This window comes from Pelobates fuscus, chromosome 2 (assembly GCF_036172605.1).
Source record: "Pelobates fuscus isolate aPelFus1 chromosome 2, aPelFus1.pri, whole genome shotgun sequence".
Taxonomy (NCBI): Eukaryota; Metazoa; Chordata; class Amphibia; order Anura; family Pelobatidae; genus Pelobates; species Pelobates fuscus.
The window spans coordinates 18118395-18141128 of record NC_086318.1 but is presented as its reverse complement, the minus strand read 5'-3'; the positions used below and the strand labels follow the sequence as shown (position 1 = coordinate 18141128).

Sequence of the window (22734 nt, the reverse complement as noted above, 5' to 3'; positions counted from 1 at the left end):
AAACTCAATTGTCTCAAAACGTCCCTGGGTGGGCTTGAACCACCAACCTTTCGGTTAACAGCCGAACGCGCTAACCAATTGCGCCACAGAGACTAAGCACGTGAGGCGAGAGAGCTACGTGGACTAACAAGATTTTGCTCTCACAATGTCTAAATGCTTTTTCAGAGGTTACGGCATCCTCTGCTTTCAAATGCAGCTATGGTTCTTTATCTGCATGCAAATGTAGGTGGAGCCAGCTTCTCCCTTTCAAAATGCACAGAGAAAGGTGTGACAGCAGCAGAGTGGCGCAGCGGAAGCGTGCTGGGCCCATAACCCAGAGGTCGATGGATCGAAACCATCCTCTGCTAAGCAATTTGTTTTTGTTCAAATTTGTAATTCCGTTGGCAATCAAATCCCCAAACCTTAAGAGAAATTCACTTTTCCATGGGTTTTCACTGCTTTCGTTATGTTACCATCCACATCTGAGGTTTTATTGGTTTTAAGTCAATCGATGATAGCTTGCCTGTTAATTTCAAGAAAAATTGCACTTTCTGACCACTCTGTCAACATGTCTGTGTGACGTAACAGATTTCCAAACATTTCTATAGAGATCTCCTTTACGTCCTCACTTAACATGTTTAATGAATGTGTTTGGGGTTGTTATTTGTTTTCTTCTATACAATCTGTAGCCTCCGTTTGAATGTAATGTGTTGTTGCAGAAACATTAAAGCTAATTTTACTCTTTGCTGCTGTTTTTCTTTCCTTTTTTTTCTGTTTGGTTAGCGCATGCTTTGCCCATTCCATGTTAAAAATGAATCATCCCAGAGTGGAGTTGATCACCAAACTTTCCGTGCCCATCAAACGTTGCTAAGCTTGATGCAGTGAGGCATTAAAGTCGATTGCTTGTATTTGGACTGTTAACTCCGAGTGAAATGGCACTTTCTGATCATCTGGCACGTCCGTGCGTGTCTTCAAGTTTCAAAACACTTTCCTTAAAAAATTGTCTTCCAACGCTTTTAACATGCTTGTATGATATTTCTCTATTCCGTTTGCAGCCAGCCGTCTTCAATGTTTTTGCTGTTGTTTTTGATGTTTTTGTGGGAAAGATGAGGATTTGCATATTTTTTTGCTTATTGGTTAGCAAATGCTTTGCCCCTCCTGCATTGAAAAAGGAATGGTCCCGGAGTGGGGTTTCAACAGCACGCTTCGGGCGCTCATCACATGCTGATATGAGAAATGCAATGTGTTTGAAATTGCAGACACTTTCCCAATGAATGACGATGAATAGGAGCAGTCCCCTGTTCAGGTTCCCTTTGATCGAGCCCAATTTTCGGGCCAATCGGTTGACAACGGAATGAAGAATGAACTTCCTGTTCACTTCTGATGATGTTTTACGTGCTTTTGATGAAGTTTCAATTGGAAAGCAACGTCATAGATATGATGTGAACCTTCCTTTTAAACATGGTTTTGTGAAGGGTCTCCACCTATGTTAATCAATTTGCAGTCACCGTATTTGCGTTTGAAAGGTAACTATTTTGTGCTCCTTTTTTGCTTCTCGGTTAAAAAAACTCAAGTGTCTCAAATCGTCCCTGGGTGGGCTTGAACCACCAACCTTTCGGTTAACAGCCGAACGCGCTAACCAATTGCGCCACAGAGACTAAGCACGCGAGGCGAGAGAGCTACGTGGACTAACAAGATTTTGCTCTCACAATGTCTAAATGCTTTTTCAGAGGTTACGGCATCCTCTGCTTTCAAATGCAGCTATGGTTCTTTATCTGCATGCAAATGTAGGTGGAGCCAGCTTCTCCCTTTCAAAATGCACAGAGAAAGGTGTGACAGCAGAAGAGTGGCGCAGCGGAAGCGTGCTGGGCCCATAACCCAGAGGTCGATGGATCGAAACCATCCTCTGCTAAGCAATTTGTTTTTGTTCAAATTTGTAATTCCGTTGGCAATCAAATCCCCAAACCTTAAGAGAAATTCACTTTTCCATGGGTTTTCACTGCTTTCGTTATGTTACCATCCACATCTGAGGTTTTATTGGTTTTAAGTCAATCGATGATAGCTTGCCTGTTAATTTCAAGAAAAATTGCACTTTCTGACCACTCTGTCAACATGTCTGTGTGACGTAACAGATTTCCAAACATTTCTATAGAGATCTCCTTTACGTCCTCACTTAACATGTTTAATGAATGTCTTTGGGGTTGTTATTTGTTTTCTTCTATACAATCTGTAGCCTCCGTTTGAATGTAATGTGTTGTTGCAGAAACATTAAAGCTAATTTTACTCTTTGCTGCTGTTTTTCTTTCCTTTTTTTTCTGTTTGGTTAGCGCATGCTTTGCCCATTCCATGTTAAAAATGAATCATCCCAGAGTGGAGTTGATCACCAAACTTTCCGTGCCCATCAAACGTTGCTAAGCTTGATGCAGTGAGGCATTAAAGTCGATTGCTTGTATTTGGACTGTTAACTCCGAGTGAAATGGCACTTTCTGATCATCTGGCACGTCCGTGCGTGTCTTCAAGTTTCAAAACACTTTCCTTAAAAAATTGTCTTCCAACGCTTTTAACATGCTTGTATGATATTTCTCTATTCCGTTTGCAGCCAGCCGTCTTCAATGTTTTTGCTGTTGTTTTTGATGTTTTTGTGGGAAAGATGAGGATTTGCATATTTTTTTGCTTATTGGTTAGCAAATGCTTTGCCCCTCCTGCATTGAAAAAGGAATGGTCCCAGAGTGGGGTTTCAACAGCACGCTGCGGGCGCTCATCACATGCTGATATGAGAAATGCAATGTGTTTGAAATTGCAGACACTTTCCCAATGAATGACGATGGATAGGAGCAGTCCCCTGTTCAGGTTCCCTCTGATCGAGCCCAATTTTCTGGCCAATCGGTTGACAACGGAATGAAGAATGAACTTCCTGTTCACTTCTGATGATGTTTTACGTGCTTTTGATGAAGTTTCAATTGGAAAGCAACGTCATAGATATGACGTCACCCTTCCTTTTAAACATGGTTTTGTGAAGGGTCTCCACCTATGTTAATCAATTTGCAGTCACCGTATTTGCGTTTGAAAGGTAACTATTTTGTGCTCCTTTTTTGCTTCTCGGTTAAAAAAACTCAAGTGTCTCAAATCGTCCCTGGGTGGGCTTGAACCACCAACCTTTCGGTTAACAGCCGAACGTGCTAACCAATTGCGCCACAGAGACTAAGCACGTGATGCGAGAGAGCTACGTGGACTAACAAGATTTTGCTCTCACAATGTCTAAATGCTTTTTCAGAGGTTACGGCATCCTCTGCTTTCAAATGCAGCTATGGTTCTTTATCTGCATGCAAATGTAGGTGGAGCCAGCTTCTCCCTTTCAAAATGCGCAGAGAAAGGTGTGACAGCAGCAGAGTGGCGCAGCGGAAGCGTGCTGGGCCCATAACCCAGAGGTCGATGGATCGAAACCATCCTCTGCTAAGCAATTTGTTTTTGTTCAAATTTGTAATTCCGTTGGCAATCAAATCCCCAAACCTTAAGAGAAATTCACTTTTCCATGGGTTTTCACTGCTTTCGTTATGTTACCATCCACATCTGAGGTTTTATTGGTTTTAAGTCAATCGATGATAGCTTGCCTGTTAATTTCAAGAAAAATTGCACTTTCTGACCACTCTGTCAACATGTCTGTGTGACGTAACAGATTTCCAAACATTTCTATAGAGATCTCCTTTACGTCCTCACTTAACATGTTTAATGAATGTCTTTGGGGTTGTTATTTGTTTTCTTCTATACAATCTGTAGCCTCCGTTTGAATGTAATGTGTTGTTGCAGAAACATTAAAGCTAATTTTACTCTTTGCTGCTGTTTTTCTTTCCTTTTTTTTCTGTTTGGTTAGCGCATGCTTTGCCCATTCCATGTTAAAAATGAATCATCCCAGAGTGGAGTTGATCACCAAACTTTCCGTGCCCATCAAACGTTGCTAAGCTTGATGCAGTGAGGCATTAAAGTCGATTGCTTGTATTTGGACTGTTAACTCCGAGTGAAATGGCACTTTCTGATCATCTGGCACGTCCGTGCGTGTCTTCAAGTTTCAAAACACTTTCCTTAAAAAATTGTCTTCCAACGCTTTTAACATGCTTGTATGATATTTCTCTATTCCGTTTGCAGCCAGCCGTCTTCAATGTTTTTGCTGTTGTTTTTGATGTTTTTGTGGGAAAGATGAGGATTTGCATATTTTTTTGCTTATTGGTTAGCAAATGCTTTGCCCCTCCTGCATTGAAAAAGGAATGGTCCCGGAGTGGGGTTTCAACAGCACGCTTCGGGCGCTCATCACATGCTGATATGAGAAATGCAATGTGTTTGAAATTGCAGACACTTTCCCAATGAATGACGATGGATAGGAGCAGTCCCCTGTTCAGTTTCCCTTTGATCGAGCCCAATTTTCTGGCCAATCGGTTGACAACGGAATGAAGAATGAACTTCCTGTTCACTTCTGATGATGTTTTACGTGCTTTTGATGAAGTTTCAATTGGAAAGCACCGTCATAGATATGACGTCACCCTTCCTTTTAAACATGGTTTTGTGAAGGGTCTCCACCTATGTTAATCAATTTGCAGTCACCGTATTTGCGTTTGAAAGGTAACTATTTTGTGCTCCTTTTTTGCTTCTCGGTTAAAAAAACTCAATTGTCTCAAAACATCCCTGGGTGGGCTTGAACCACCAACCTTTCGGTTAACAGCCGAACGCGCTAACCAATTGCGCCACAGAGACTAAGCACGTGAGGCGAGAGAGCTACGTGGACTAACAAGATTTTGCTCTCACAATGTCTAAATGCTTTTTCAGAGGTTACGGCATCCTCTGCTTTCAAATGCAGCTATGGTTCTTTATCTGCATGCAAATGTAGGTGGAGCCAGCTTCTCCCTTTCAAAATGCACAGAGAAAGGTGTGACAGCAGCAGAGTGGCGCAGCGGAAGCGTGCTGGGCCCATAACCCAGAGGTCGATGGATCGAAACCATCCTCTGCTAAGCAATTTGTTTTTGTTCAAATTTGTAATTCCGTTGGCAATCAAATCCCCAAACCTTAAGAGAAATTCACTTTTCCATGGGTTTTCACTGCTTTCGTTATGTTACCATCCACATCTGAGGTTTTATTGGTTTTAAGTCAATCGATGATAGCTTGCCTGTTAATTTCAAGAAAAATTGCACTTTCTGACCACTCTGTCAACATGTCTGTGTGACGTAACAGATTTCCAAACATTTCTATAGAGATCTCCTTTACGTCCTCACTTAACATGTTTAATGAATGTCTTTGGGGTTGTTATTTGTTTTCTTCTATACAATCTGTAGCCTCCGTTTGAATGTAATGTGTTGTTGCAGAAACATTAAAGCTAATTTTACTCTTTGCTGCTGTTTTTCTTTCCTTTTTTTTCTGTTTGGTTAGCGCATGCTTTGCCCATTCCATGTTAAAAATGAATCATCCCAGAGTGGAGTTGATCACCAAACTTTCCGTGCCCATCAAACGTTGCTAAGCTTGATGCAGTGAGGCATTAAAGTCGATTGCTTGTATTTGGACTGTTAACTCCGAGTGAAATGGCACTTTCTGATCATCTGGCACGTCCGTGCGTGTCTTCAAGTTTCAAAACACTTTCCTTAAAAAATTGTCTTCCAACGCTTTTAACATGCTTGTATGATATTTCTCTATTCCGTTTGCAGCCAGCCGTCTTCAATGTTTTTGCTGTTGTTTTTGATGTTTTTGTGGGAAAGATGAGGATTTGCATATTTTTTTGCTTATTGGTTAGCAAATGCTTTGCCCCTCCTGCATTGAAAAAGGAATGGTCCCGGAGTGGGGTTTCAACAGCACGCTTCGGGCGCTCATCACATGCTGATATGAGAAATGCAATGTGTTTGAAATTGCAGACACTTTCCCAATGAATGACGATGAATAGGAGCAGTCCCCTGTTCAGGTTCCCTTTGATCGAGCCCAATTTTCGGGCCAATCGGTTGACAACGGAATGAAGAATGAACTTCCTGTTCACTTCTGATGATGTTTTACGTGCTTTTGATGAAGTTTCAATTGGAAAGCAACGTCATAGATATGATGTGAACCTTCCTTTTAAACATGGTTTTGTGAAGGGTCTCCACCTATGTTAATCAATTTGCAGTCACCGTATTTGCGTTTGAAAGGTAACTATTTTGTGCTCCTTTTTTGCTTCTCGGTTAAAAAAACTCAAGTGTCTCAAATCGTCCCTGGGTGGGCTTGAACCACCAACCTTTCGGTTAACAGCCGAACGCGCTAACCAATTGCGCCACAGAGACTAAGCACGCGAGGCGAGAGAGCTACGTGGACTAACAAGATTTTGCTCTCACAATGTCTAAATGCTTTTTCAGAGGTTACGGCATCCTCTGCTTTCAAATGCAGCTATGGTTCTTTATCTGCATGCAAATGTAGGTGGAGCCAGCTTCTCCCTTTCAAAATGCACAGAGAAAGGTGTGACAGCAGCAGAGTGGCGCAGCGGAAGCGTGCTGGGCCCATAACCCAGAGGTCGATGGATCGAAACCATCCTCTGCTAAGCAATTTGTTTTTGTTCAAATTTGTAATTCCGTTGGCAATCAAATCCCCAAACCTTAAGAGAAATTCACTTTTCCATGGGTTTTCACTGCTTTCGTTATGTTACCATCCACATCTGAGGTTTTATTGGTTTTAAGTCAATCGATGATAGCTTGCCTGTTAATTTCAAGAAAAATTGCACTTTCTGACCACTCTGTCAACATGTCTGTGTGACGTAACAGATTTCCAAACATTTCTATAGAGATCTCCTTTACGTCCTCACTTAACATGTTTAATGAATGTCTTTGGGGTTGTTATTTGTTTTCTTCTATACAATCTGTAGCCTCCGTTTGAATGTAATGTGTTGTTGCAGAAACATTAAAGCTAATTTTACTCTTTGCTGCTGTTTTTCTTTCCTTTTTTTTCTGTTTGGTTAGCGCATGCTTTGCCCATTCCATGTTAAAAATGAATCATCCCAGAGTGGAGTTGATCACCAAACTTTCCGTGCCCATCAAACGTTGCTAAGCTTGATGCAGTGAGGCATTAAAGTCGATTGCTTGTATTTGGACTGTTAACTCCGAGTGAAATGGCACTTTCTGATCATCTGGCACGTCCGTGCGTGTCTTCAAGTTTCAAAACACTTTCCTTAAAAAATTGTCTTCCAACGCTTTTAACATGCTTGTATGATATTTCTCTATTCCGTTTGCAGCCAGCCGTCTTCAATGTTTTTGCTGTTGTTTTTGATGTTTTTGTGGGAAAGATGAGGATTTGCATATTTTTTTGCTTATTGGTTAGCAAATGCTTTGCCCCTCCTGCATTGAAAAAGGAATGGTCCCGGAGTGGGGTTTCAACAGCACGCTTCGGGCGCTCATCACATGCTGATATGAGAAATGCAATGTGTTTGAAATTGCAGACACTTTCCCAATGAATGACGATGGATAGGAGCAGTCCCCTGTTCAGTTTCCCTTTGATCGAGCCCAATTTTCTGGCCAATCGGTTGACAACGGAATGAAGAATGAACTTCCTGTTCACTTCTGATGATGTTTTACGTGCTTTTGATGAAGTTTCAATTGGAAAGCACCGTCATAGATATGACGTGAACCTTCCTTTTAAACATGGTTTTGTGAAGGGTCTCCACCTATGTTAATCAATTTGCAGTCACCGTATTTGCGTTTGAAAGGTAACTATTTTGTGCTCCTTTTTTGCTTCTCGGTTAAAAAAACTCAAGTGTCTCAAATCGTCCCTGGGTGGGCTTGAACCACCAACCTTTCGGTTAACAGCCGAACGCGCTAACCAATTGCGCCACAGAGACTAAGCACGCGAGGCGAGAGAGCTACGTGGACTAACAAGATTTTGCTCTCACAATGTCTAAATGCTTTTTCAGAGGTTACGGCATCCTCTGCTTTCAAATGCAGCTATGGTTCTTTATCTGCATGCAAATGTAGGTGGAGCCAGCTTCTCCCTTTCAAAATGCACAGAGAAAGGTGTGACAGCAGCAGAGTGGCGCAGCGGAAGCGTGCTGGGCCCATAACCCAGAGGTCGATGGATCGAAACCATCCTCTGCTAAGCAATTAGTTTTTGTTCAAATTTGTAATTCCGTTGGCAATCAAATCCCCAAACCTTAAGAGAAATTCACTTTTCCATGGGTTTTCACTGCTTTCGTTATGTTACCATCCACATCTGAGGTTTTATTGGTTTTAAGTCAATCGATGATAGCTTGCCTGTTAATTTCAAGAAAAATTGCACTTTCTGACCACTCTGTCAACATGTCTGTGTGACGTAACAGATTTCCAAACATTTCTATAGAGATCTCCTTTACGTCCTCACTTAACATGTTTAATGAATGTCTTTGGGGTTGTTATTTGTTTTCTTCTATACAATCTGTAGCCTCCGTTTGAATGTAATGTGTTGTTGCAGAAACATTAAAGCTAATTTTACTCTTTGCTGCTGTTTTTCTTTCCTTTTTTTTCTGTTTGGTTAGCGCATGCTTTGCCCATTCCATGTTAAAAATGAATCATCCCAGAGTGGAGTTGATCACCAAACTTTCCGTGCCCATCAAACGTTGCTAAGCTTGATGCAGTGAGGCATTAAAGTCGATTGCTTGTATTTGGACTGTTAACTCCGAGTGAAATGGCACTTTCTGATCATCTGGCACGTCCGTGCGTGTCTTCAAGTTTCAAAACACTTTCCTTAAAAAATTGTCTTCCAACGCTTTTAACATGCTTGTATGATATTTCTCTATTCCGTTTGCAGCCAGCCGTCTTCAATGTTTTTGCTGTTGTTTTTGATGTTTTTGTGGGAAAGATGAGGATTTTCATATTTTTTTGCTTATTGGTTAGCAAATGCTTTGCCCCTCCTGCATTGAAAAAGGAATGGTCCCGGAGTGGGGTTTCAACAGCACGCTGCGGGCGCTCATCACATGCTGATATGAGAAATGCAATGTGTTTGAAATTGCAGACACTTTCCCAATGAATGACGATGGATAGGAGCAGTCCCCTGTTCAGGTTCCCTCTGATCGAGCCCAATTTTCTGGCCAATCGGTTGACAACGGAATGAAGAATGAACTTCCTGTTCACTTCTGATGATGTTTTACGTGCTTTTGATGAAGTTTCAATTGGAAAGCAACGTCATAGATATGACGTCACCCTTCCTTTTAAACATGGTTTTGTGAAGGGTCTCCACCTATGTTAATCAATTTGCAGTCACCGTATTTGCGTTTGAAAGGTAACTATTTTGTGCTCCTTTTTTGCTTCTCGGTTAAAAAAACTCAAGTGTCTCAAATCGTCCCTGGGTGGGCTTGAACCACCAACCTTTCGGTTAACAGCCGAACGTGCTAACCAATTGCGCCACAGAGACTAAGCACGTGATGCGAGAGAGCTACGTGGACTAACAAGATTTTGCTCTCACAATGTCTAAATGCTTTTTCAGAGGTTACGGCATCCTCTGCTTTCAAATGCAGCTATGGTTCTTTATCTGCATGCAAATGTAGGTGGAGCCAGCTTCTCCCTTTCAAAATGCGCAGAGAAAGGTGTGACAGCAGCAGAGTGGCGCAGCGGAAGCGTGCTGGGCCCATAACCCAGAGGTCGATGGATCGAAACCATCCTCTGCTAAGCAATTTGTTTTTGTTCAAATTTGTAATTCCGTTGGCAATCAAATCCCCAAACCTTAAGAGAAATTCACTTTTCCATGGGTTTTCACTGCTTTCGTTATGTTACCATCCACATCTGAGGTTTTATTGGTTTTAAGTCAATCGATGATAGCTTGCCTGTTAATTTCAAGAAAAATTGCACTTTCTGACCACTCTGTCAACATGTCTGTGTGACGTAACAGATTTCCAAACATTTCTATAGAGATCTCCTTTACGTCCTCACTTAACATGTTTAATGGATGTCTTTGGGGTTGTTATTTGTTTTCTTCTATACAATCTGTAGCCTCCGTTTGAATGTAATGTGTTGTTGCAGAAACATTAAAGCTAATTTTACTCTTTGCTGCTGTTTTTCTTTCCTTTTTTTTCTGTTTGGTTAGCGCATGCTTTGCCCATTCCATGTTAAAAATGAATCATCCCAGAGTGGAGTTGATCACCAAACTTTCCGTGCCCATCAAACGTTGCTAAGCTTGATGCAGTGAGGCATTAAAGTCGATTGCTTGTATTTGGACTGTTAACTCCGAGTGAAATGGCACTTTCTGATCATCTGGCACGTCCGTGCGTGTCTTCAAGTTTCAAAACACTTTCCTTAAAAAATTGTCTTCCAACGCTTTTAACATGCTTGTATGATATTTCTCTATTCCGTTTGCAGCCAGCCGTCTTCAATGTTTTTGCTGTTGTTTTTGATGTTTTTGTGGGAAAGATGAGGATTTGCATATTTTTTTGCTTATTGGTTAGCAAATGCTTTGCCCCTCCTGCATTGAAAAAGGAATGGTCCCGGAGTGGGGTTTCAACAGCACGCTTCGGGCGCTCATCACATGCTGATATGAGAAATGCAATGTGTTTGAAATTGCAGACACTTTCCCAATGAATGACGATGAATAGGAGCAGTCCCCTGTTCAGGTTCCCTTTGATCGAGCCCAATTTTCGGGCCAATCGGTTGACAACGGAATGAAGAATGAACTTCCTGTTCACTTCTGATGATGTTTTACGTGCTTTTGATGAAGTTTCAATTGGAAAGCAACGTCATAGATATGATGTGAACCTTCCTTTTAAACATGGTTTTGTGAAGGGTCTCCACCTATGTTAATCAATTTGCAGTCACCGTATTTGCGTTTGAAAGGTAACTATTTTGTGCTCCTTTTTTGCTTCTCGGTTAAAAAAACTCAAGTGTCTCAAATCGTCCCTGGGTGGGCTTGAACCACCAACCTTTCGGTTAACAGCCGAACGCGCTAACCAATTGCGCCACAGAGACTAAGCACGCGAGGCGAGAGAGCTACGTGGACTAACAAGATTTTGCTCTCACAATGTCTAAATGCTTTTTCAGAGGTTACGGCATCCTCTGCTTTCAAATGCAGCTATGGTTCTTTATCTGCATGCAAATGTAGGTGGAGCCAGCTTCTCCCTTTCAAAATGCACAGAGAAAGGTGTGACAGCAGCAGAGTGGCGCAGCGGAAGCGTGCTGGGCCCATAACCCAGAGGTCGATGGATCGAAACCATCCTCTGCTAAGCAATTTGTTTTTGTTCAAATTTGTAATTCCGTTGGCAATCAAATCCCCAAACCTTAAGAGAAATTCACTTTTCCATGGGTTTTCACTGCTTTCATTATGTTACCATCCACATCTGAGGTTTTATTGGTTTTAAGTCAATCGATGATAGCTTGCCTGTTAATTTCAAGAAAAATTGCACTTTCTGACCACTCTGTCAACATGTCTGTGTGACGTAACAGATTTCCAAACATTTCTATAGAGATCTCCTTTACGTCCTCACTTAACATGTTTAATGAATGTCTTTGGGGTTGTTATTTGTTTTCTTCTATACAATCTGTAGCCTCCGTTTGAATGTAATGTGTTGTTGCAGAAACATTAAAGCTAATTTTACTCTTTGCTGCTGTTTTTCTTTCCTTTTTTTTCTGTTTGGTTAGCGCATGCTTTGCCCATTCCATGTTAAAAATGAATCATCCCAGAGTGGAGTTGATCACCAAACTTTCCGTGCCCATCAAACGTTGCTAAGCTTGATGCAGTGAGGCATTAAAGTCGATTGCTTGTATTTGGACTGTTAACTCCGAGTGAAATGGCACTTTCTGATCATCTGGCACGTCCGTGCGTGTCTTCAAGTTTCAAAACACTTTCCTTAAAAAATTGTCTTCCAACGCTTTTAACATGCTTGTATGATATTTCTCTATTCCGTTTGCAGCCAGCCGTCTTCAATGTTTTTGCTGTTGTTTTTGATGTTTTTGTGGGAAAGATGAGGATTTGCATATTTTTTTGCTTATTGGTTAGCAAATGCTTTGCCCCTCCTGCATTGAAAAAGGAATGGTCCCGGAGTGGGGTTTCAACAGCACGCTTCGGGCGCTCATCACATGCTGATATGAGAAATGCAATGTGTTTGAAATTGCAGACACTTTCCCAATGAATGACGATGGATAGGAGCAGTCCCCTGTTCAGTTTCCCTTTGATCGAGCCCAATTTTCTGGCCAATCGGTTGACAACGGAATGAAGAATGAACTTCCTGTTCACTTCTGATGATGTTTTACGTGCTTTTGATGAAGTTTCAATTGGAAAGCACCGTCATAGATATGACGTGAACCTTCCTTTTAAACATGGTTTTGTGAAGGGTCTCCACCTATGTTAATCAATTTGCAGTCACCGTATTTGCGTTTGAAAGGTAACTATTTTGTGCTCCTTTTTTGCTTCTCGGTTAAAAAAACTCAAGTGTCTCAAATCGTCCCTGGGTGGGCTTGAACCACCAACCTTTCGGTTAACAGCCGAACGCGCTAACCAATTGCGCCACAGAGACTAAGCACGCGAGGCGAGAGAGCTACGTGGACTAACAAGATTTTGCTCTCACAATGTCTAAATGCTTTTTCAGAGGTTACGGCATCCTCTGCTTTCAAATGCAGCTATGGTTCTTTATCTGCATGCAAATGTAGGTGGAGCCAGCTTCTCCCTTTCAAAATGCACAGAGAAAGGTGTGACAGCAGCAGAGTGGCGCAGCGGAAGCGTGCTGGGCCCATAACCCAGAGGTCGATGGATCGAAACCATCCTCTGCTAAGCAATTAGTTTTTGTTCAAATTTGTAATTCCGTTGGCAATCAAATCCCCAAACCTTAAGAGAAATTCACTTTTCCATGGGTTTTCACTGCTTTCGTTATGTTACCATCCACATCTGAGGTTTTATTGGTTTTAAGTCAATCGATGATAGCTTGCCTGTTAATTTCAAGAAAAATTGCACTTTCTGACCACTCTGTCAACATGTCTGTGTGACGTAACAGATTTCCAAACATTTCTATAGAGATCTCCTTTACGTCCTCACTTAACATGTTTAATGAATGTCTTTGGGGTTGTTATTTGTTTTCTTCTATACAATCTGTAGCCTCCGTTTGAATGTAATGTGTTGTTGCAGAAACATTAAAGCTAATTTTACTCTTTGCTGCTGTTTTTCTTTCCTTTTTTTTCTGTTTGGTTAGCGCATGCTTTGCCCATTCCATGTTAAAAATGAATCATCCCAGAGTGGAGTTGATCACCAAACTTTCCGTGCCCATCAAACGTTGCTAAGCTTGATGCAGTGAGGCATTAAAGTCGATTGCTTGTATTTGGACTGTTAACTCCGAGTGAAATGGCACTTTCTGATCATCTGGCACGTCCGTGCGTGTCTTCAAGTTTCAAAACACTTTCCTTAAAAAATTGTCTTCCAACGCTTTTAACATGCTTGTATGATATTTCTCTATTCCGTTTGCAGCCAGCCGTCTTCAATGTTTTTGCTGTTGTTTTTGATGTTTTTGTGGGAAAGATGAGGATTTTCATATTTTTTTGCTTATTGGTTAGCAAATGCTTTGCCCCTCCTGCATTGAAAAAGGAATGGTCCCGGAGTGGGGTTTCAACAGCACGCTGCGGGCGCTCATCACATGCTGATATGAGAAATGCAATGTGTTTGAAATTGCAGACACTTTCCCAATGAATGACGATGGATAGGAGCAGTCCCCTGTTCAGGTTCCCTCTGATCGAGCCCAATTTTCTGGCCAATCGGTTGACAACGGAATGAAGAATGAACTTCCTGTTCACTTCTGATGATGTTTTACGTGCTTTTGATGAAGTTTCAATTGGAAAGCAACGTCATAGATATGACGTCACCCTTCCTTTTAAACATGGTTTTGTGAAGGGTCTCCACCTATGTTAATCAATTTGCAGTCACCGTATTTGCGTTTGAAAGGTAACTATTTTGTGCTCCTTTTTTGCTTCTCGGTTAAAAAAACTCAAGTGTCTCAAATCGTCCCTGGGTGGGCTTGAACCACCAACCTTTCGGTTAACAGCCAAACGTGCTAACCAATTGCGCCACAGAGACTAAGCACGTGATGCGAGAGAGCTACGTGGACTAACAAGATTTTGCTCTCACAATGTCTAAATGCTTTTTCAGAGGTTACGGCATCCTCTGCTTTCAAATGCAGCTATGGTTCTTTATCTGCATGCAAATGTAGGTGGAGCCAGCTTCTCCCTTTCAAAATGCGCAGAGAAAGGTGTGACAGCAGCAGAGTGGCGCAGCGGAAGCGTGCTGGGCCCATAACCCAGAGGTCGATGGATCGAAACCATCCTCTGCTAAGCAATTTGTTTTTGTTCAAATTTGTAATTCCGTTGGCAATCAAATCCCCAAACCTTAAGAGAAATTCACTTTTCCATGGGTTTTCACTGCTTTCGTTATGTTACCATCCACATCTGAGGTTTTATTGGTTTTAAGTCAATCGATGATAGCTTGCCTGTTAATTTCAAGAAAAATTGCACTTTCTGACCACTCTGTCAACATGTCTGTGTGACGTAACAGATTTCCAAACATTTCTATAGAGATCTCCTTTACGTCCTCACTTAACATGTTTAATGAATGTCTTTGGGGTTGTTATTTGTTTTCTTCTATACAATCTGTAGCCTCCGTTTGAATGTAATGTGTTGTTGCAGAAACATTAAAGCTAATTTTACTCTTTGCTGCTGTTTTTCTTTCCTTTTTTTTCTGTTTGGTTAGCGCATGCTTTGCCCATTCCATGTTAAAAATGAATCATCCCAGAGTGGAGTTGATCACCAAACTTTCCGTGCCCATCAAACGTTGCTAAGCTTGATGCAGTGAGGCATTAAAGTCGATTGCTTGTATTTGGACTGTTAACTCCGAGTGAAATGGCACTTTCTGATCATCTGGCACGTCCGTGCGTGTCTTCAAGTTTCAAAACACTTTCCTTAAAAAATTGTCTTCCAACGCTTTTAACATGCTTGTATGATATTTCTCTATTCCGTTTGCAGCCAGCCGTCTTCAATGTTTTTGCTGTTGTTTTTGATGTTTTTGTGGGAAAGATGAGGATTTGCATATTTTTTTGCTTATTGGTTAGCAAATGCTTTGCCCCTCCTGCATTGAAAAAGGAATGGTCCCGGAGTGGGGTTTCAACAGCACGCTTCGGGCGCTCATCACATGCTGATATGAGAAATGCAATGTGTTTGAAATTGCAGACACTTTCCCAATGAATGACGATGGATAGAAGCAGTCCCCTGTTCAGTTTCCCTTTGATCGAGCCCAATTTTCTGGCCAATCGGTTGACAACGGAATGAAGAATGAACTTCCTGTTCACTTCTGATGATGTTTTACGTGCTTTTGATGAAGTTTCAATTGGAAAGCACCGTCATAGATATGACGTCACCCTTCCTTTTAAACATGGTTTTGTGAAGGGTCTCCACCTATGTTAATCAATTTGCAGTCACCGTATTTGCGTTTGAAAGGTAACTATTTTGTGCTCCTTTTTTGCTTCTCGGTTAAAAAAACTCAATTGTCTCAAAACGTCCCTGGGTGGGCTTGAACCACCAACCTTTCGGTTAACAGCCGAACGCGCTAACCAATTGCGCCACAGAGACTAAGCACGTGAGGCGAGAGAGCTACGTGGACTAACAAGATTTTGCTCTCACAATGTCTAAATGCTTTTTCAGAGGTTACGGCATCCTCTGCTTTCAAATGCAGCTATGGTTCTTTATCTGCATGCAAATGTAGGTGGAGCCAGCTTCTCCCTTTCAAAATGCACAGAGAAAGGTGTGACAGCAGCAGAGTGGCGCAGCGGAAGCGTGCTGGGCCCATAACCCAGAGGTCGATGGATCGAAACCATCCTCTGCTAAGCAATTTGTTTTTGTTCAAATTTGTAATTCCGTTGGCAATCAAATCCCCAAACCTTAAGAGAAATTCACTTTTCCATGGGTTTTCACTGCTTTCGTTATGTTACCATCCACATCTGAGGTTTTATTGGTTTTAAGTCAATCGATGATAGCTTGCCTGTTAATTTCAAGAAAAATTGCACTTTCTGACCACTCTGTCAACATGTCTGTGTGACGTAACAGATTTCCAAACATTTCTATAGAGATCTCCTTTACGTCCTCACTTAACATGTTTAATGAATGTCTTTGGGGTTGTTATTTGTTTTCTTCTATACAATCTGTAGCCTCCGTTTGAATGTAATGTGTTGTTGCAGAAACATTAAAGCTAATTTTACTCTTTGCTGCTGTTTTTCTTTCCTTTTTTTTCTGTTTGGTTAGCGCATGCTTTGCCCATTCCATGTTAAAAATGAATCATCCCAGAGTGGAGTTGATCACCAAACTTTCCGTGCCCATCAAACGTTGCTAAGCTTGATGCAGTGAGGCATTAAAGTCGATTGCTTGTATTTGGACTGTTAACTCCGAGTGAAATGGCACTTTCTGATCATCTGGCACGTCCGTGCGTGTCTTCAAGTTTCAAAACACTTTCCTTAAAAAATTGTCTTCCAACGCTTTTAACATGCTTGTATGATATTTCTCTATTCCGTTTGCAGCCAGCCGTCTTCAATGTTTTTGCTGTTGTTTTTGATGTTTTTGTGGGAAAGATGAGGATTTTCATATTTTTTTGCTTATTGGTTAGCAAATGCTTTGCCCCTCCTGCATTGAAAAAGGAATGGTCCCGGAGTGGGGTTTCAACAGCACGCTTCGGGCGCTCATCACATGCTGATATGAGAAATGCAATGTGTTTGAAATTGCAGACACTTTCCCAATGAATGACGATGAATAGGAGCAGTCCCCTGTTCAGGTTCCCTTTGATCGAGCCCAATTTTCTGGCCAATCGATTGACAACGGAATGAAGAATGAACTTCCTGTTCACTTCTGATGATGTTTTACGTGCTTTTGATGAAGTTTCAATTGGAAAGCACCGTCATAGATATGACGTCACCCTTCCTTTTAAACATGGTTTTGTGAAGGGTCTCCACCTATGTTAATCAATTTGCAGTCACCATATTTGCGTTTGAAAGGTAACTATTTTGTGCTCCTTTTTTGCTTCTCGGTTAAAAAAACTCAAGTGTCTCAAAACGTCCCTGGGTGGGCTTGAACCACCAACCTTTCGGTTAACAGCCGAACGCGCTAACCAATTGCGCCACAGAGACTAAGCACGTGAGGCGAGAGAGCTACGTGGACTAACAAGATTTTGCTCTCACAATGTCTAAATGCTTTTTCAGAGGTTACGGCATCCTCTGCTTTCAAATGCAGCTATGGTTCTTTATCTGCATGCAAATGTAGGTGGAGCCAGCTTCTCCCTTTCAAAATGCACAGAGAAAGGTGTGACAGCAGCAGAGTGGCGCAGCGGAAGCGTGCTGGGCCCATAACCCAGAGGTCGATGGATCGAAACCATCCTCTGCTAAGCAATTTGTTTTTGTTCAAATTTGTAATTCCGTTGGCAATCAAATCCCCAAACCTTAAGAGAAATTCACTTTTCCATGGGTTTTCACTGCTTTCGTTATGTTACCATCCACATCTGAGGTTTTATTGGTTTTAAGTCAATCGATGATAGCTTGCCTGTTAATTTCAAGAAAAATTGCACTTTCTGACCACTCTGTCAACATGTCTGTGTGACGTAACAGATTTCCAAACATTTCTATAGAGATCTCCTTTACGTCCTCACTTAACATGTTTAATGAATGTCTTTGGGGTTGTTATTTGTTTTCTTCTATACAATCTGTAGCCTCCGTTTGAATGTAATGTGTTGTTGCAGAAACATTAAAGCTAATTTTACTCTTTGCTGCTGTTTTTCTTTCCTTTTTTTTCTGTTTGGTTAGCGCATGCTTTGCCCATTCCATGTTAAAAATGAATCATCCCAGAGTGGAGTTGATCACCAAACTTTCCGTGCCCATCAAACGTTGCTAAGCTTGATGCAGTGAGGCATTAAAGTCGATTGCTTGTATTTGGACTGTTAACTCCGAGTGAAATGGCACTTTCTGATCATCTGGCACGTCCGTGCGTGTCTTCAAGTTTCAAAACACTTTCCTTAAAAAATTGTCTTCCAACGCTTTTAACATGCTTGTATGATATTTCTCTATTCCGTTTGCAGCCAGCCGTCTTCAATGTTTTTGCTGTTGTTTTTGATGTTTTTGTGGGAAAGATGAGGATTTGCATATTTTTTTGCTTATTGGTTAGCAAATGCTTTGCCCCTCCTGCATTGAAAAAGGAATGGTCCCGGAGTGGGGTTTCAACAGCACGCTTCGGGCGCTCATCACATGCTGATATGAGAAATGCAATGTGTTTGAAATTGCAGACACTTTCCCAATGAATGACGATGGATAGGAGCAGTCCCCTGTTCAGTTTCCCTTTGATCGAGCCCAATTTTCTGGCCAATCGGTTGACAACGGAATGAAGAATGAACTTCCTGTTCACTTCTGATGATGTTTTACGTGCTTTTGATGAAGTTTCAATTGGAAAGCAACGTCATAGATATGACGTCACCCTTCCTTTTAAACATGGTTTTGTGAAGGGTCTCCACCTATGTTAATCAATTTGCAGTCACCGTATTTGCGTTTGAAAGGTAACTATTTTGTGCTCCTTTTTTGCTTCTCGGTTAAAAAAACTCAATTGTCTCAAAACGTCCCTGGGTGGGCTTGAACCACCAACCTTTCGGTTAACAGCCGAACGCGCTAACCAATTGCGCCACAGAGACTAAGCACGTGAGGCGAGAGAGCTACGTGGACTAACAAGATTTTGCTCTCACAATGTCTAAATGCTTTTTCAGAGGTTACGGCATCCTCTGCTTTCAAATGCAGCTATGGTTCTTTATCTGCATGCAAATGTAGGTGGAGCCAGCTTCTCCCTTTCAAAATGCACAGAGAAAGGTGTGACAGCAGCAGAGTGGCGCAGCGGAAGCGTGCTGGGCCCATAACCCAGAGGTCGATGGATCGAAACCATCCTCTGCTAAGCAATTTGTTTTTGTTCAAATTTGTAATTCCGTTGGCAATCAAATCCCCAAACCTTAAGAGAAATTCACTTTTCCATGGGTTTTCACTGCTTTCGTTATGTTACCATCCACATCTGAGGTTTTATTGGTTTTAAGTCAATCGATGATAGCTTGCCTGTTAATTTCAAGAAAAATTGCACTTTCTGACCACTCTGTCAACATGTCTGTGTGACGTAACAGATTTCCAAACATTTCTATAGAGATCTCCTTTACGTCCTCACTTAACATGTTTAATGAATGTCTTTGGGGTTGTTATTTGTTTTCTTCTATACAATCTGTAGCCTCCGTTTGAATGTAATGTGTTGTTGCAGAAACATTAAAGCTAATTTTACTCTTTGCTGCTGTTTTTCTTTCCTTTTTTTTCTGTTTGGTTAGCGCATGCTTTGCCCATTCCATGTTAAAAATGAATCATCCCAGAGTGGAGTTGATCACCAAACTTTCCGTGCCCATCAAACGTTGCTAAGCTTGATGCAGTGAGGCATTAAAGTCGATTGCTTGTATTTGGACTGTTAACTCCGAGTGAAATGGCACTTTCTGATCATCTGGCACGTCCGTGCGTGTCTTCAAGTTTCAAAACACTTTCCTTAAAAAATTGTCTTCCAACGCTTTTAACATGCTTGTATGATATTTCTCTATTCCGTTTGCAGCCAGCCGTCTTCAATGTTTTTGCTGTTGTTTTTGCTGTTTTTGTGGGAAAGATGAGGATTTGCATATTTTTTTGCTTATTGGTTAGCAAATGCTTTGCCCCTCCTGCATTGAAAAAGGAATGGTCCCGGAGTGGGGTTTCAACAGCACGCTTCGGGCGCTCATCACATGCTGATATGAGAAATGCAATGTGTTTGAAATTGCAGACACTTTCCCAATGAATGACGATGAATAGGAGCAGTCCCCTGTTCAGGTTCCCTTTGATCGAGCCCAATTTTCGGGCCAATCGGTTGACAACGGAATGAAGAATGAACTTCCTGTTCACTTCTGATGATGTTTTACGTGCTTTTGATGAAGTTTCAATTGGAAAGCAACGTCATAGATATGATGTGAACCTTCCTTTTAAACATGGTTTTGTGAAGGGTCTCCACCTATGTTAATCAATTTGCAGTCACCGTATTTGCGTTTGAAAGGTAACTATTTTGTGCTCCTTTTTTGCTTCTCGGTTAAAAAAACTCAAGTGTCTCAAATCGTCCCTGGGTGGGCTTGAACCACCAACCTTTCGGTTAACAGCCGAACGCGCTAACCAATTGCGCCACAGAGACTAAGCACGCGAGGCGAGAGAGCTACGTGGACTAACAAGATTTTGCTCTCACAATGTCTAAATGCTTTTTCAGAGGTTACGGCATCCTCTGCTTTCAAATGCAGCTATGGTTCTTTATCTGCATGCAAATGTAGGTGGAGCCAGCTTCTCCCTTTCAAAATGCACAGAGAAAGGTGTGACAGCAGCAGAGTGGCGCAGCGGAAGCGTGCTGGGCCCATAACCCAGAGGTCGATGGATCGAAACCATCCTCTGCTAAGCAATTTGTTTTTGTTCAAATTTGTAATTCCGTTGGCAATCAAATCCCCAAACCTTAAGAGAAATTCACTTTTCCATGGGTTTTCACTGCTTTCGTTATGTTACCATCCACATCTGAGGTTTTATTGGTTTTAAGTCAATCGATGATAGCTTGCCTGTTAATTTCAAGAAAAATTGCACTTTCTGACCACTCTGTCAACATGTCTGTGTGACGTAACAGATTTCCAAACATTTCTATAGAGATCTCCTTTACGTCCTCACTTAACATGTTTAATGAATGTCTTTGGGGTTGTTATTTGTTTTCTTCTATACAATCTGTAGCCTCCGTTTGAATGTAATGTGTTGTTGCAGAAACATTAAAGCTAATTTTACTCTTTGCTGCTGTTTTTCTTTCCTTTTTTTTCTGTTTGGTTAGCGCATGCTTTGCCCATTCCATGTTAAAAATGAATCATCCCAGAGTGGAGTTGATCACCAAACTTTCCGTGCCCATCAAACGTTGCTAAGCTTGATGCAGTGAGGCATTAAAGTCGATTGCTTGTATTTGGACTGTTAACTCCGAGTGAAATGGCACTTTCTGATCATCTGGCACGTCCGTGCGTGTCTTCAAGTTTCAAAACACTTTCCTTAAAAAATTGTCTTCCAACGCTTTTAACATGCTTGTATGATATTTCTCTATTCCGTTTGCAGCCAGCCGTCTTCAATGTTTTTGCTGTTGTTTTTGATGTTTTTGTGGGAAAGATGAGGATTTGCATATTTTTTTGCTTATTGGTTAGCAAATGCTTTGCCCCTCCTGCATTGAAAAAGGAATGGTCCCGGAGTGGGGTTTCAACAGCACGCTTCGGGCGCTCATCACATGCTGATATGAGAAATGCAATGTGTTTGAAATTGCAGACACTTTCCCAATGAATGACGATGGATAGGAGCAGTCCCCTGTTCAGTTTCCCTTTGATCGAGCCCAATTTTCTGGCCAATCGGTTGACAACGGAATGAAGAATGAACTTCCTGTTCACTTCTGATGATGTTTTACGTGCTTTTGATGAAGTTTCAATTGGAAAGCACCGTCATAGATATGACGTGAACCTTCCTTTTAAACATGGTTTTGTGAAGGGTCTCCACCTATGTTAATCAATTTGCAGTCACCGTATTTGCGTTTGAAAGGTAACTATTTTGTGCTCCTTTTTTGCTTCTCGGTTAAAAAAACTCAAGTGTCTCAAATCGTCCCTGGGTGGGCTTGAACCACCAACCTTTCGGTTAACAGCCGAACGCGCTAACCAATTGCGCCACAGAGACTAAGCACGCGAGGCGAGAGAGCTACGTGGACTAACAAGATTTTGCTCTCACAATGTCTAAATGCTTTTTCAGAGGTTACGGCATCCTCTGCTTTCAAATGCAGCTATGGTTCTTTATCTGCATGCAAATGTAGGTGGAGCCAGCTTCTCCCTTTCAAAATGCACAGAGAAAGGTGTGACAGCAGCAGAGTGGCGCAGCGGAAGCGTGCTGGGCCCATAACCCAGAGGTCGATGGATCGAAACCATCCTCTGCTAAGCAATTAGTTTTTGTTCAAATTTGTAATTCCGTTGGCAATCAAATCCCCAAACCTTAAGAGAAATTCACTTTTCCATGGGTTTTCACTGCTTTCGTTATGTTACCATCCACATCTGAGGTTTTATTGGTTTTAAGTCAATCGATGATAGCTTGCCTGTTAATTTCAAGAAAAATTGCACTTTCTGACCACTCTGTCAACATGTCTGTGTGACGTAACAGATTTCCAAACATTTCTATAGAGATCTCCTTTACGTCCTCACTTAACATGTTTAATGAATGTCTTTGGGGTTGTTATTTGTTTTCTTCTATACAATCTGTAGCCTCCGTTTGAATGTAATGTGTTGTTGCAGAAACATTAAAGCTAATTTTACTCTTTGCTGCTGTTTTTCTTTCCTTTTTTTTCTGTTTGGTTAGCGCATGCTTTGCCCATTCCATGTTAAAAATGAATCATCCCAGAGTGGAGTTGATCACCAAACTTTCCGTGCCCATCAAACGTTGCTAAGCTTGATGCAGTGAGGCATTAAAGTCGATTGCTTGTATTTGGACTGTTAACTCCGAGTGAAATGGCACTTTCTGATCATCTGGCACGTCCGTGCGTGTCTTCAAGTTTCAAAACACTTTCCTTAAAAAATTGTCTTCCAACGCTTTTAACATGCTTGTATGATATTTCTCTATTCCGTTTGCAGCCAGCCGTCTTCAATGTTTTTGCTGTTGTTTTTGATGTTTTTGTGGGAAAGATGAGGATTTGCATATTTTTTTGCTTATTGGTT

At 41.5% G+C, this 22734-nt stretch overlaps 11 non-coding genes across 11 annotated transcripts; all 11 read right to left on the bottom strand.

Moving 5' to 3' along the window:
- Window positions 1-19: 19 nt before the first annotated feature.
- On the bottom strand, window positions 20-93 carry TRNAN-GUU (transfer RNA asparagine (anticodon GUU)). Its single transcript has one exon. It is a non-coding gene; the product is annotated as a tRNA-Asn (tRNA).
- A 1470-nt stretch (window positions 94-1563) lies between these two features.
- TRNAN-GUU (transfer RNA asparagine (anticodon GUU)) lies at window positions 1564-1637 on the bottom strand. The gene has a single exon. It is a non-coding gene; the product is annotated as a tRNA-Asn (tRNA).
- A 4558-nt stretch (window positions 1638-6195) lies between these two features.
- TRNAN-GUU (transfer RNA asparagine (anticodon GUU)) lies at window positions 6196-6269 on the bottom strand. The gene has a single exon. It is a non-coding gene; the product is annotated as a tRNA-Asn (tRNA).
- Window positions 6270-7739: 1470 nt separating this feature from the next.
- On the bottom strand, window positions 7740-7813 carry TRNAN-GUU (transfer RNA asparagine (anticodon GUU)). The gene has a single exon. It is a non-coding gene; the product is annotated as a tRNA-Asn (tRNA).
- Window positions 7814-10827: 3014 nt separating this feature from the next.
- TRNAN-GUU (transfer RNA asparagine (anticodon GUU)) lies at window positions 10828-10901 on the bottom strand. The gene has a single exon. It is a non-coding gene; the product is annotated as a tRNA-Asn (tRNA).
- Window positions 10902-12371: 1470 nt separating this feature from the next.
- On the bottom strand, window positions 12372-12445 carry TRNAN-GUU (transfer RNA asparagine (anticodon GUU)). The gene has a single exon. It is a non-coding gene; the product is annotated as a tRNA-Asn (tRNA).
- A 3014-nt stretch (window positions 12446-15459) lies between these two features.
- TRNAN-GUU (transfer RNA asparagine (anticodon GUU)) lies at window positions 15460-15533 on the bottom strand. Its single transcript has one exon. It is a non-coding gene; the product is annotated as a tRNA-Asn (tRNA).
- A 1470-nt stretch (window positions 15534-17003) lies between these two features.
- Window positions 17004-17077, bottom strand: TRNAN-GUU (transfer RNA asparagine (anticodon GUU)). Its single transcript has one exon. It is a non-coding gene; the product is annotated as a tRNA-Asn (tRNA).
- Window positions 17078-18547: 1470 nt separating this feature from the next.
- TRNAN-GUU (transfer RNA asparagine (anticodon GUU)) lies at window positions 18548-18621 on the bottom strand. Its single transcript has one exon. It is a non-coding gene; the product is annotated as a tRNA-Asn (tRNA).
- A 1470-nt stretch (window positions 18622-20091) lies between these two features.
- Window positions 20092-20165, bottom strand: TRNAN-GUU (transfer RNA asparagine (anticodon GUU)). Its single transcript has one exon. It is a non-coding gene; the product is annotated as a tRNA-Asn (tRNA).
- A 1470-nt stretch (window positions 20166-21635) lies between these two features.
- Window positions 21636-21709, bottom strand: TRNAN-GUU (transfer RNA asparagine (anticodon GUU)). The gene has a single exon. It is a non-coding gene; the product is annotated as a tRNA-Asn (tRNA).
- Between the last annotated feature and the right edge of the window lie 1025 nt (window positions 21710-22734).